The 14367-nt window shown below is 35.2% G+C and overlaps 1 long non-coding RNA gene and 1 pseudogene across 1 annotated transcript; both read right to left on the bottom strand.

Annotated features, from left to right (window-relative positions):
- Window positions 1-4342: 4342 nt before the first annotated feature.
- Window positions 4343-5494, bottom strand: LOC149202474 (uncharacterized). The gene is made up of 3 exons (XR_016253527.1): window positions 4897-5494; window positions 4670-4786; window positions 4343-4453 (listed from the first exon to the last, which is right to left on the bottom strand). It is a non-coding gene; the product is annotated as an uncharacterized LOC149202474 (long non-coding RNA).
- An 8485-nt stretch (window positions 5495-13979) lies between these two features.
- LOC149202473 (dolichyl-diphosphooligosaccharide--protein glycosyltransferase subunit 4C pseudogene) lies at window positions 13980-14126 on the bottom strand (annotated as a pseudogene).
- Between the last annotated feature and the right edge of the window lie 241 nt (window positions 14127-14367).

Genomic DNA, 14367 nt, shown 5'->3' with positions numbered 1-14367 from the left:
TTATGTGCTTTTTCTTGATCAATTTGATGAAATATTCCATTATCCTTTGGTCAAAGTCTTCACCTACATATTAGTGTACATCCCGGTAAGTTCAAAGCTCGAACGCCAACCAAAAAAGTCAATGATAACCACCGTGCACACATTCAAATTCATAATGTAAAACTGCCAGACAAAGTTTAGACAGATTACCTCTAAGATGGCTATCACCATTTGTAGCCAAAACCTCAAAAACTCTGTTATCAATAGTCAAAACGCTGACATCAAACATGCCACCGCCAAGATAAAAAAAAACAATATTTTTGTCTCCACCCTTCTTGTCCATGCCATAAGATATCACTGCAGCTGTGGGTTCGTTGATAATACGAGCTACATTCAAGCCAGCAATAACACCGGCATCCTTCGTTGCTTGGCGCTGTGCATCAATAAAATAACCTGCGCAAGCCCACAAGTTGACAGTGACAACGCAGTCAACAATTGGTTACCCACAACCTCATTAAAAAAAAGGTTGAAAAGAAAGCATACTAGGGACAGTCACCATAGCATCCTTTATAGTCTTGCCAAGGAATGCTTTTGCAGTCTCCTTCATCTTAGTCAAAATCATAGCACTGATTTCCTTAGGGCTAAATACCTTTTGTCTCTCCATCTCATACCTGAACTTGAATATAAGATTTCCCATCTTTGTTCACAATCTTGTATGGTACTAGTGCAGTGACCACATCATCCTTTATAGTCTTGCCAAGGAATGCTTCTGCAATCTCCTTCATCTTAGTCAAAATCATAGAACTGATTTCCTCAGGGCTAAATACCTTTGTCTCTCCATATCGTACCTGAACTTGAATATAAGGTTTCCCATCTTTGTTCACAATCTTGTATGGTACCAGTTTCATATCCCTCTGAACTTCTTTGCCTTCAAACCTATATAAAACAAATGTTTTCATTTAATTGTGCTCATCAAGTAAAAGTTTGAAATCATTTTCTTGAAGTTTGGACAGGGCAGAAATCAAATCCTGATCTGACCCCAACTAGAATGTTGCTCGACCCCTAACTTAACATGCCAATTTCATGATTGGCATCCTTGTGGGTTCAATATCAAGGCAAGAATTGGACTTGCAATAAATATAATTGTCTAATGAATGGGAAAATCAGAGATCAGAGTACTTACTTTCTCCCAATGAGTCTCTTGACATCAAAGATGGTTTGTTCGGCATCGCTCAAAACAAAGAAGCAGAATTTAAACCAAAATGAGGGGAAAGAAAACAGGATCTGCGACTCAGAAATTGCAATGAGCTCCTTGCTGAGCCACTTCTGGTTCGAAGGCGGCGTAAGCAAGCTGGCACACTGTTGGAGATCCCTGGTATCCTTGTGCATACTCTTGGCAGCGTTCTTCCTGGCCAGCGCAAATACGACAGCATCCATACCATCCTCATTCACATAAACCTCAATATTTACCTCATCCCTACAAGGCACTATAGAATTATACATCCTCGAGATCAAATCATGCCTGCTCTAAAGCTCCATGGTCGCCAACAAGCCCTGGCAATATCGGCGCCCACTGGCATAAAACTTGAAGACATTCTGTCCTTCTTTCAACAGCAAGGGAGTATCGTTTCCATCCCCGGTACCTAATAAACTAAAATTTTTCTCAAAGACCCCGTCCTTCATTGCAAATTACGTTGCCCAGGCTAAGGTGATTTGCTCGTTTTGCCGTCGGCCCACGAAGTAATGGACAACAAAGGCGATCAGGAAAGTGACACAAAGGAACTCTATGTAGTAACATTGAGGGCCTTCAAGGGATCATAGTTTTTGTGTAATAGGGTCAGGTTCAATGCACCGCATAACTCGGAGGTGAAAAGAAGGCAACTCAACTGATATTTGGAAAAAGCATACGAAGTATAGTGCATGCTCGCCAAATGACACTTCAAATCAACGGTTGAAAGTGTCTCACTTGATCGAACGATGCAGAGTAAAAATGTTGACAATTGTTGATGCATAAAAAGACTTATCGGCTAAATAAACTAATAATAAATCTAAACTACACTAATAAGTTTGATAAATCTGTATAGCTTTCGAGATAATCCTCAGCTCTTATAATCTATGCGATGGTTTCAAGTCAAATTAAAGTAGTAAATAATTTTTGTGTACTACCCTCTTTCCCTGAACGTTCTTTCCATTAGGCAAGGGCTAACCAGCTTGCCATAGGGCATTAAATGCCCAGGTATATGCATGCTCTATAACAAAATAACACACAGTCCTTGGTGGCTACATAAATTAAAAGTAAAGACTGGGTGTTATTTTGTTATAGAGCATGCATATTCCTGGGCATTTAATGCCCTATGGCAGGCTGGTTAGCCCTTGCCTTATGAAGTACCCTGAAACCACCTCTTCCCATGTACGGCTGGGTACACATCGCTTTTTGGTTTGGCTAAGTACACCCAACGCTTTTGCTGGTAGGACATCGCGCACCCCTACCTATTTATCCGTAGTCCTTATTGTTTAGCGCTACTCCAGGGCACCCCTATTTCATGTAGGTCATTGTTTTGTCCGAAATATACCTCCCTCCAACCTATGCGATACTCCTAAAGGTATCAGATGTCTTAAGTATATTCTGACATATTTCACAAAATTTTGAAGACCGTGTCATGTAAAAAGTTGTACAATTGCCAGCAATATAGAGTACAAAAAAGGAGCTATTCCATTTGTCTGAAAATATGGATTTTGTCAGAAAGTGGACTGCTTGTTTTCAAGAATGGGCTTCAGATACAACTAGTCTCTTAAAGGTCTAATAATGAGTTTGGCATCTATGACGCTGCCATTAGAAATTGGGAGGGAAAGATTCTCCTTGTGTCTTCCCTGGGCAAGTGTGACTGTGGTAAAGAATGTATCAATTTTCAAAGAGAAGGTTATAAACTTTTGAATTTTATTAATTTTAGATTTTTTAGAAAGATACAATTAGTTTTTTTCATCTTCCCGAATGGAATAATCTGTTCTAAATGCAATTATAATGAATCTAACAATATTTAACAAGAAGGTTATAAGCTTTTGAATCCTATTCAATATGAAACCACTCTCTAAACTAAGATTTGGGCAAAGAAACATAGACCGTTTTGACTTCTTCCAGAATGGAATGGGAACAACCCTTTTAAGGGGGACATTGAAAATTCGTACCTGGAAGATTTGAAGCACGAATATGAAGGAAAAATTTTCCTGACTAAGTTCTACTTGTCACGAAAATACTCTGTCTAACATTTTTCCATGCTCTCTCTAACATTTCCGTTTCTCCTCTCTGCACTAAGCATTGTAGAGATTCATAAGCAAATGATAATACAAATTTTCGTTCACTACATCACTGAGGCGGATTGGAAGTGTTCTATTACTTAAAAAAACACACAAATAAATTTTAGTGGTAAATAACTCAAATATAAATTATCTTTCTGCATCTATGATTCGTTGCTTTAAACTCATTACTACAATAAATAAAATATAAAATTGATTAAAAAATTCATGGATAATAACCATAACATTTATAAAGACAACCAAACCTATCAATTATCTTGAGAAATAACAATAATCCATTGTATAGTCTCCATCCATCATCCACTATCCTAATAGAAAAAGAAAAAAAATACATACAAGTCCAAAGGCTGTGAATGAAGCTGTGCATATATGAAATTAGTAATTCCTTAGGCTAAGGAGCAACGTCCATATCCATCTAGACAGCTTTGCTGCTCTTGACATAACCAAGAACAATCCCTGATAGAAAATATATTTTCTTAATGCAGACCTTTTAGTATCTGTTTTTAATATAATCATAAGCATATTTCAGAGTCTTCAATAAAAAGGTTCTAAGTTTTTGAATTCTATTCAAAATGAAATTAGTTCTTTTTTAAACTAAGATTTACAGAGACACAGGTAGGCAGGTAGTTTTTGACCTCTTCCAGAATGGAATGAGATTAGCCTTGTTAAGCAAGGTGAGACATTGACAGATAGCTACCAACCAGAAAATAAAAATATTAAAGACTATCCATCATCTTGAACATAAAACAATAATTCAATGCATATAGTGTTTGATCCATTATCTTTATGGAAAACAAGTTTCAGAAATCCCTGCATGTCTAAAGGCGGTGAATGAAGTTGTGCACCTATGAAAGAAGAAGTAACATGGATATCAATCCTGACATCTAAATAAATATAAGATTTATCCAAAAAGCAGATAGCTACCAGCCAGAACTTAAAAATATTAAAGGCTATCCATTATCTTGAACATAAAACAATAATTCACTGCATATAGTGTTCGATCCATTATTATTATTATTATTTTAATGGAAAACAAGTTTTAGAAATACCTGCAAGTCTGAAGGCGGTGAACGAAGTTGTGCACCTATGAAAGCAATAAGGCACAGTGAGAAGCAGCAACCATATCCATCTTGATATCTACCAGTGAGCGTTGCTTCCTCTTTTTTCCGGAAAAAGAGAAGAGAGAGGAAATATATATATATATATATATATATATATATATATATATATATATATATATATATATATATCTATATATATATATATATTCTACAATCCTCTATATATATAAAAAATCTAACGATTTTCACAAACAAAAAAAAGTTATAAGAAGTTTTTGAATTCTATTTAATTTTAAACTAGTACAGAAACACACAGGTAGCTTTTGACTTCTTCCAGAGTGGAATGGCTTCAGTCAAGACATTGACAATTCATACACGGAATATTTGCAACAGGATTTCCCAAGACATGCTACTATCGGTTCTTATTGCAGCTGTAAAGGATCCAACAATTTTCAGTAAGGTTATAAGCTCTTGAATTCTATTCAATATGGAACTGTTCTATTTAAACTAAGATTTGGACAAAGACACAGGTAGTTTTGACCTCTTCAGAATGGAATTGAATCAGAAAGAAGTGGTGACAAGGCTGGGACCACCATATCGATGTATTCATGTCGGTTGTTTTGAGGGGACAGAGCTATGATCTGCCTTTAAGGCAAATCTGCTGAATACAGTTATAAAGAATTTATCAATTTTCAGCAAGAAAGTTATAAACTTTTGAATTCCTATTCAATTTGAAACTATTTTTATTAACGTAATATTTTTACAAAGATACAGAGTGGAATAAAAGCAGCCATGTAAATCAAGACAAATTTGAAACACGCTTCCCAAGACCTGTTACTATCTGTTCTAAATGCAATTATAATGAATCTAACAGTCTTTAACAAAAAGGTTATAAGTTTTTGAATCCTATTCAATATGAAACCACTCTTTTTAAACTATGATTTGGGCAGAGATACACAGGCAGTCTTGACACCTTCCAGAATGAAATAGGAGCATCCCTGTTAAGGGTGGACATTGAAAATTCATACCTAGAAGTTTTGAAGCACGAATATGAAGAAAAAATGTTATTGACCAAGTTCTAGGGCTCACGAAAATTCCCTGCCTAACAACATTTTTCCATAAGTTCCGGGTCTCGAGGAAATTCTCTGTCTAACATTTCCGTTTCTCCTATGTGGACTAACCTATTGGATAGATCCAAAAATAAGTAACGATAATACAAATCTTCGTTTACCACATCAATGGGAATTGGGCGGATTTAAACTCCTATATTATTAGGATAAATATACAAATAAATGAGGGGAAAGAAAATAGGATCTGCGACTCGGCAACTGCAACGAGCTCCTCGCTGAGCCACTTCCAATTCGAACGCGGCGTAAGCAAGCTGGCATACTGTTGGAGATCCCTGGTATCCTTGTGCATACTCTTGGCAGCCTTCTTGCTGAGGAGCGCAAATACGACAACATCCATACCATCCTCATTCATATAAACCTCGATATTGACCTCATCCTTACAAGGCACTATAGAATTATACATCCTCAAGATCACATCATGCCTGCTCTGAAGCTCCATGGTCGCCAACAAGCCCTGGCAATATCGGCTCCCGCTAGCATAAAACTTGAAGACATTATGTCCCAAGATCGAGCTCCAGGCCTTCGCAACAGGGCCATCAAACCCCATGGATGGGAGAATATGTTCTGCCAAGTGAATGACAGTGCATTGAAGGAGTTTACAGGTAGAGCGTTTTCTTTGAATAATAAAGAACCAGGCTCCAAATTACAGTGGCAATGAAGGGCAACTGCAATTGTATGTATGTATAGGGTTAAATCGATAGGAGGTTGTCAATGATAGCGCAAGCTCTGAGTTACAGACCTATATTCATAAGTATCATCAGTGTATTTATCTGAGTACTGAATTTGAGGCATCCTGGTCGAGCGAAGGACCAGCGCGCAAGGGCAGAAGGAAGGAATACAACCAGGAGAATGACAAGAAAACTGCTTTTGATCGTTCGGCTTCCCACGATCTTCGGCTTCCCACGATCAACGATCAAACTTTGTTCGATCGTCTAACACCACAAATCAACGGTTAACAATAGGACACGGTGTCAGCTGGGTCAATTCATTCCAAATGGAAACGCCTTACGGCGTAAATATTTTTTGAATAAATTATGTATTAAATTTGAAACAAAACATTATTTAAATCTAAATTGAGAAATGTTAATTCTGAGATAAATAATACTTATTGACATAACTAGAAATTACTCTGAAATAAACCACACCTATTGGAATGTCAAGTGGAATGTCGAATCATCTTTGACCATTCTTCAACTCCCAAGCCATAAGCAAAGGAGTTGTTGGACCTCCAAAGGAATCTTGAGTCAATTCAACCCCTTAGTGGGAAAATTCATGAATTGGTTTTAATTAAAAGTTATTGAGTCTTCAACATGTGGATGACTAGTAAAAACAAATTATAGAGGAAGAGTCCAACTAGCCATTAGCTAGTCGTTATCTAACCATTAAGAAAAGTTTTACAAAAGGCTAGTCTCTCCTCTAGTAAGTGTTGTTGAGTAGGAGATCATTTTGACGCGATAATACAAAGAAACTATTTGTGAAAATACTCTCTTATGAATTGAGTTGATCTTCTATGCCTTTTCTTCTTGGTTTTTTCCTACAATCTTGTGCTTTTAAGGACTAAGTTGCAGGTATACTTAAGCTATCACAATAGTATCACAACAGTCTGTAGAGGGTCATGTGGAAGGGGAGATCAAGGCCCAAGTATTCACCTCACAATTTTCTAGTTGCCAAAAATACTCTTTTCCAAGTGTTGGACAAGCTCTCTTAGGGGGGAATCTCCCTTCACATTTGTGAGCTATTGACACTAGTGTTGCTATTATAGTTGGGGGATCTCAAAGGAGTAGATCCTCCTACTGTGGTTGAATTTTCTTGCAGGTTGTCCAAGGCTAAAAGAGGGGGATAATCTTGCCCCCAACTCCCCACTCATCTCTAGTCTCAAAGGGAAAATCAACAAAAAAAAGGTTGTGATCGCAACTCTGCAAATCGGTAAGCTTAAACAGAAAAGGTAAAACCTCACCCTTCAACCATCTCATCATTTAAAAGTTCTTTAAAAAAATTCCTTTTATATTTTTATTACTAGCTTCCTGCAATTTACCTATCATATATAGCGCTAGTAAACCTTGAAGAAAAATAGCTTAAGTATTTATCACAGCCAAGGAATTGATATATCTATTTTTAAGATTATTTTGCCACATTTACACGAGTATATCTAGTTTATGTGTGCAGATGTGTAGGAAGATATAGTTGTAGCAAACTTTCATTTGCATATTTTCACTCAACAAAGCTCCCTTTTACAAGCAAATATATTTTATTTGCCTTGTTTTAGCTCAGATTTATTTATTAAGTTTATATCTTGAAAATATAGCATGGATTTAGTTATTTCAACCCTTTATAAATGTATTTATTTGTTGAAACAAATTTCTATGTTGCGTACCCAAGGGGTTTTGCCCCCAAGACCTCATAATGAATTTTCAGCTTTGTAGAAAATCATTTTATTGCAGGCCTAAAGGATTAAAAGTGGTTTAAATAGTCCAAACTTATACCTTCTAACCTCCTCCCAGGTACTTTTGGGTGAGTCTCAAGGGGTTGGCTTGCTGATTTCTACATTTTCTACAGAAGTTACAGTCATGTAAAAACAGGGCAGCAAGTTGTTTATATAGCAACCCCCTAACAGACGATCTGTTGACTAAACTAATTATATGTTTGGTTAGAATATTTTTTATGCGCCCAATTTGACTATTTACATGTTATATTTAATCAAGTTTGAGTGTCTCTTGCTCGTTGTTAGTATTACTTGCAGAACTTGCGAACCTATCAAAAAGGGCAACAAGCAATTTTATACAATAACCTATCCAACCAAGTGACATATCATAGAAATAATCATATATCTACTATCTAGTAAGTATATTTTGTATACATCAATTTTGATTATTTATTTGCTATATTATGTTGGTATTTGAGGTACTTCTTGCTGATTTATAGCATTTTATGCAGATTTTTATAGTAGAACAGCAGGAGCAGTGAACTCCTCCACTTCAGCCAGTTGACACCATTATAAGGCACTAGCTTTGTAGTGGTTGGCTAGATTCATCGACAGGAAGCCTCCCATAGCCATTTTTGGTAGGAGTTGGGCTCAAAGAGTGTAAACTTAGGTCAATATGACAATGGGCCTTTGTTCTGTGTGCCAGACATAGCAGGTTGTATAGAATATTCAACAACCTACTAAATGAAAAGATAACAAGACCCTAGGTGGTTATCCTCGGCTAGCTAGTCCGAAACGTCAGTTTCCTAAATTGCTCACAGGTTTTTCCATTAACAAAAAAACCTACTAAATGAAAAGATAACAAGACCCTAGGTGGTTATCCTCGGCCAAATCGAATGAAGAGAATCACTTCCTTCTTCCTTGTCATCACATTTATTAGTGGCACCAAATGACAAATTAAGGCCCAATCACCTGAGACACTAGATCAGATAGGCCTACTTTATTTTGACCCCCCCTTTATTTGGAAATGGTGGGTTTTTCTAATCAAATGTCTCTAAAATCTAGGAGGAATTTATTGAAATCACAAGCTTCATGGTAAATCTTGTGCAATAGCAGTGCCCTAGGGTTTTTTCCGTCAAATTTCTCTAAAATCTAGCAGAAATTTATTGAAATCACAAGCTAGATGGGTAATCTTGTGCAAACGAAGTACCCTAGGGGTTTTCTAGGGTGCTGAGTCCCTATATACAGTGAAAAAAACTAGTTTAAATAGCACAAATCAAGATTTCACCTCAGATTTTTCCACCGGATTTCACACTAGAAAATCCAAAAAATTGCACTAAAAGCAACTACGAAAAAAAAGGGACAAAAAAAAGAAAAAGAAAGATAAGATTGAAATCTGCAACATCTTTATGAAGTATTTATATTTTTTCTTTAAAAACATAAAATTTTTGAAAGATGTATTCTAAAATAAACCAAATAAAACACTAAAAATTTAAAGTAGAAATAAATCACACCTATTCATATAACTAAATTAAACTACACCTATTCATATAACTATATTAATGTAAATAGAGATATCGTTGAAATCTATAACATTCATAATTTTTCTTTAAAGAATGAAAATTCTGGAAAAACTTATTCTAAAATACACCACTAAAAATTAACAGATATATAGTTGAAATCTACAACATTATTATTTTCCTTTTTTAAAACTAAAATTATGAAGACCTATCACACCTATTAACATAACCACAAACTATCTACGTGAGCAGAGGGATGATTGAAATGGGTGCTTAGAAATGCGGTCACATATGGAGATAATGACGTCTTGGAGCGGTTTACTGCATTAATAATTAATAACATTAGATTTTGTTAATTATGCTTTGATAAGGATGCCAGGAGACTGGGCACTGAATCGTTCAGGAATATATTATCCTGTTTTTATTCCTTTGTATATATTTGTGTGCATTATTTCGCCTTTAAAGTCATGGATTCACTATTTCTTGGATTGATGCGATAGCAGCTAGGATAAATTTGGACAGATAAGGGCAAACGTAGCTAGTGAAGGGCAGTACTTCAGAGGAATATCATGCAAATATATTTAAAATCTTTATGATGTTGGCATTTTAAAGACATACTTAGCACCTGGAAACAATTTTTGGAAAAAAAAATGATGTATTAAAAAGTCTAAAGAATACAGAGATTACATATATTGAAACTGTCCTTGTAGCCCCTTTATAGATAAAACAATGGCTAACGTTATATTATTGTAGCCTAAGTCATTTAAACTTGCTGGAATGTTTAGCCTTCAAAGTAGCAAACCTAGTGGGTTTAGTGAGAGCAATGCTAGTTGAGCATATATGCTCTATGTATTGTTTGCGTGACTTGAACCCACGTTCTTTCAAGTCCTTTGGCGTGATTTTGGTCCTTTTAACCATAGCATCAAAATTTATCTTTTTTGTTTTCTGTGGAAATTAAAACATTATCAATAAATATCAAAATCCACATAGATATAATGAAAATATGCTGAACATGTAACGAATATGAAAAGACATTTCATTGACTAGCTATCAATAAATATCAAAATCTATATAGATATAATGAGAATATGGTGAACATGTAACGAATATGAAAAGAAAATGCATTAACTAGTGATAAAAAAATATGTCAATGTTATTATGAGCTAAGATATGTAGTATATAACTTACCTCTCTTAATTTATCTTGAAGTCTAGGTGAATGCCGCAATGGTTGAGGAGAATGTGATTTTTGCTGAGTATCATGTCCACCATCATACATGTGCAAAGGTGTTTTAGGAGATGTATATTCATTACTCTGAACATTAGATTATACATAGATATAAGTATGTGACTCAAAAAGAATTAAATGTAAAAATATGATAAAATTATAAGAGTATAAATAAATATAGTCTTACCTTGCATTGTGACATTGGACATGAAGATGGTTGTAGCATTTGAACCATTTCATTTCCATTCTTCTTAAGGCTTCTACAAGGGGTTTTCATTTATTGTGATGGTTCCAAAGGGAACACTTGCACCATAAATAAGAAATAACACACACACACATAATAAAAAAAATCAAAGATAACGATATATAATACAAAACACCCATTTCTCATCCCATCATTATGGTAAAACATAACAATTTATATATTAATATTTTCGGTGGAATAGGTTATATGGATTAAAAACTTACTGGCCCAGTAACCCCTTGAAAACCTTGAAATCTAGGTGAGCGTTGCAATGGTTGGTGGCTTGAATTTGGGGAATTTTGTTGATTAGGCTATGCATATCAATAACAATGAGAAATTAGTATACAATTATAATAAATATAAATATTATTTAATGTTAAAATGTCTAAAAAATTAATATATGCAAAAAAATGGACTCAACTGTGTTGTCATTGTCCTGATTAGTTTCATCAAAGTTTAATATATGGTTGTGCCCATCTGATCCTTCTTCCCCCACATCATCGGGAACCTCAAAGCTTGCTTTCTCTTTTAAAGCAATATCTATGCGCTTCATTGTCTCCATGCGTCTACGAGGTAGACTCTGATCCCAACATTGAATTTTTTCACAAATCCTTTGCTTTGAAGTATCATTAAGCTGATCAAATGTAACAACTGACTGTGAAAACAAGTTTCAATGAATTTAGTCCACAAAAATAAATTAATATTAATAGAAAACATATACAGATAAATACTAATAAATACTTACATCTGAAAGAATTTCTTCATTGACAATATTAATAAAAAATCATATACAAATAAATACTAATAAATACTTACAGCTGAAAGAATTTCTTCATTGACAAATCTTTTATATGCTTGTTGTCGTGCACGACATAGCCTTGCATCTAAATCATATTGTATTTTGGTATTTTGCCTTTTAACTACACTTGTTGATTTGACCGCCCATGTAGCATTTGCATCTCTTACTCGACCTCTTTGACGTGGAGGAATTGGTGGGAGATTGTGGGTGGTATCGCGATGATGATTAAGGCCAGATAGCTTAGATCGACTCAAATTCCCCGCACAGCCACCAACAAGACAAGTGAACACTTGCTTGGTGCCTTTGATAGTTACCTCCCATTCATGTCTAATTTTCTCCATTTTCTTACTTCCTTATAAATGAATATGTAAACAACAATGTTGTTAAAAACATCATAAAAACACATTAAAATAAAAATCAATATTCATATCTATTTTTTTGTGGTCACTGTTGCACATCTGGCAAGGACAAAGTCTGTCAGTGCTTTCATCAACTGATTTTAGTCTGAATATCTAAAGTGTTAATATTTAATGTAAATAATGTCAACTCTCATTTCTTCCTATTTCCATGTGTACCTCATTTCTTTATTTCTCCATTTATACTTATTAGATCAAATTTATCTACTGTTTCCACTGTGCATATATACTCACAGTGTTAATAACTAAACAGATTCCTTAACAACAATATTCGACATTTATTAGACTATGCAATTGTTTTGTGATTTTTTACTATCGTTTTCCATTTCTCCATCCAAACACATGACACCAATTTCATCTACCGACATACACGTTTAAATGGGTACCCTGTAATTAAGATGTAAACCAGTGATTATTTAATGTTGGTTGCGTGATATGAGTTCATACAATATAGAAGACATTCTATTACAGAAGTAGATATTAATCTATGAAGGAAAAACATACTCATATCACGCAACCAACATTATCAGATTTCGGAAACCAACCTAATAAAATGGACTTTTCTTTATACAGTTTTGTTTTGTTCGAGTTTTTTTGTGGATGGTGATAACATCATTTTTATTATTTAATTAAAAATGAACTTTTTTGTGTACGTATTTGCGTTGATAGATTCTATGGATGGATAGAGTCTATGGATGTTGACGATATCATTATCATTAGTAACTAAAAAAAGGTTATAGACTATGGTTGCTATAGGCGCAACCCTTGTTTCAAAATTATGCCGGTGCTTGATACAAAATTATGCCAATGATGGTTGAATTCTAAAGTAATTAATTTATAATTTCACAGCTAAGATATTTGAATGCCAATGATGGTTGAATGCTTGTGAGTAGTTGTTAAGGAATCTGTTTAGACATTAGCTAAGATATTTGACAGGTAAATCACCCATCAAATTCCATCCTGATGAGTAGTATAAGTTATTTATTGGATTTATTCTATATTGTCGTACATGAATCGTAATTGATCATCAGAAATAAAATTTGAAAAACAATGGTTATATCGAGGTTACCCTTTATACAAGCTATATCATAATTACAGCATATACAAGAGTTCTATTACAACGTGCAGGTGATACGAGCTAAGATAGTATGAGTGCCATGAAGCTGAGCCATCTATTCAATATAGATAGAACGTGTAATGAACAAGTGATCGAATAACAAAATGTATAACCCAATTTAGTCTCGATGAAGAGAGAGAAATGCACGAAATCTTAGGGATGGGAACACTCAAGTTGTCACACCTAATCACCTTCCCTCCAACCTTTTCCCTTTCCTGCCTTCCTTCCAGCTTCTCTCTGATATTTACCGAGTGAGAGCTGGTCCAACTTGTTTTGCTACAATGTGAGGTGGTCGAACCCGTGATCCTAGAGTGTGGAGTGATAATTTGAAGATAGACCTGGCAATACAGCTGATACCTTTTACCCTTGACTTTCCTACTTGAATGCGCAGGAAGGTTGATGAAATGGGTGGCCCCCCGTACCAGAGGTGTGGGAGTCAGTTTTGTTTAAAAAATTTGTAAAATGATCATGAATTTTTTTTGAAACTGTAACAACTATCAGCTTTCCTCCACTATTCTTGATTAACAGAGTCCAGTAACAACAGCGGAACAACGGGCGTTCTATTTGAATAATTGACTACAGCGTTCTATTTGAAAGAAAACAGAAGGCCATTATTGCGCCTGCGGGAATCGAACCTTGGTCAAAGGCTTAGCTAGCATTTTATTTGAATAATTAACAGCGTTGTGTTTGAAACAAAACGACCATTGTTGCGTCTGCACAAGTCGAACCCTGGGCCAGCATTTGAATAATTAGCAACGTTGTTTTTTTTTAAACAAAACTAACACCCATTGTTGTGACTGCGGATTAAACATTTCTGCATGGTAAGCAACCACTAAAACAAAGATGAAAATACCCACAAAATTTGCAAAAAATCCAAGGTCCTGATCGTCAATCATCTTATGTGTGCAGAGTAGCTACTCTGATGGAAATTTAGAGGCAAATAGATGTTAAAATTCACCAAGAATTCGCAGGCTTCAGATGTATCCATCCTGAAATGGCTGGAGGTACAAAGATATATACCAATTACAGATCATTAACCAGGGAAGAGTTCATAAAAAAGATGCGCACTAACCTTGCCAACCGCAATTTTCAATCACCAATGGCCAGCTGCATATAGTTTCCAACTTTCAGTAAAAG

This window comes from Pinus tabuliformis, chromosome 2_1, assembly GCF_031772625.1.
Source record: "Pinus tabuliformis cultivar Carrire ecotype Pingquan chromosome 2_1, CPIR1, whole genome shotgun sequence".
Taxonomy (NCBI): Eukaryota; Viridiplantae; Streptophyta; class Pinopsida; order Pinales; family Pinaceae; genus Pinus; species Pinus tabuliformis.
The sequence above is the reverse complement of the archived record's forward strand: the minus strand, read 5'-3'. Positions and strand labels throughout refer to the sequence as shown.